Genomic DNA, 773 nt, shown 5'->3' with positions numbered 1-773 from the left:
AATAATGGCGTCTGACTGAGGGTGACTAGTTGAGGAGAAACAGTCATCCGATATGTCACGTAGTCCGTGACGTAAGAGGCGTGGACGCGAGCTTAGGCGGAAGCACCTCACCCGCCCCGATTACACCTGTCTAAAGTTGGAAATGTTTATTATTTTGTTGTGGGAAGCTAATGACGAACCTCGTTACACAATAAGCGTCAATGTCGAAGTGATGATTGTAATAATTAAGGTGTTTCGTTTTTGTTTTTCAAAAGCGCGATTTGAGTTGAAAATATCTTTCAGGAGTTGCTTGTAGGGTGTGAAAATACAATAATTTCCATTACTGGATATCAGTTAAGGAAGCTGCCTCTCGTGGAGGGGGGGGGGGGACTTGAAAAGTTGTGTTGAAGGTTAAAAGTCACATTAGGTTGTTAAAATTTTCCGTAGAAGTGGTTTGTTTGGTTGTTTTCCGATATTCACGAGAAGCTATACAAAGGGTTATCTCGACAGTCGCCTCTTAGCATTAAACCGATAGGCTAGGCAGTTAATCAACAACACCCATCACCAACGTTTTGGCTAAAATTATTTAACGGAATAGTTTAATTTTACTGTCACCTTTATAACGCACACATTGCCCCAAAGTGCGAATATCTTGTTTTATATAATGGGACGCGAACAATGGACTCGTAGATTCATAGTCTGGCACACTGACTACTGGGCTATGCTCGGCTCTTCGTAAAAATGTTGATGTAATGTACGTATAGAGGTTAATAGTAGATACTGACTTTTACATC

Source organism: Limulus polyphemus, unplaced genomic scaffold (genome assembly GCF_000517525.1).
Source record: "Limulus polyphemus unplaced genomic scaffold, Limulus_polyphemus-2.1.2 Scaffold7751, whole genome shotgun sequence".
Classification (NCBI taxonomy): Eukaryota; Metazoa; Arthropoda; class Merostomata; order Xiphosura; family Limulidae; genus Limulus; species Limulus polyphemus.
The sequence above is the reverse complement of the archived record's forward strand: the minus strand, read 5'-3'. Positions refer to the sequence as shown.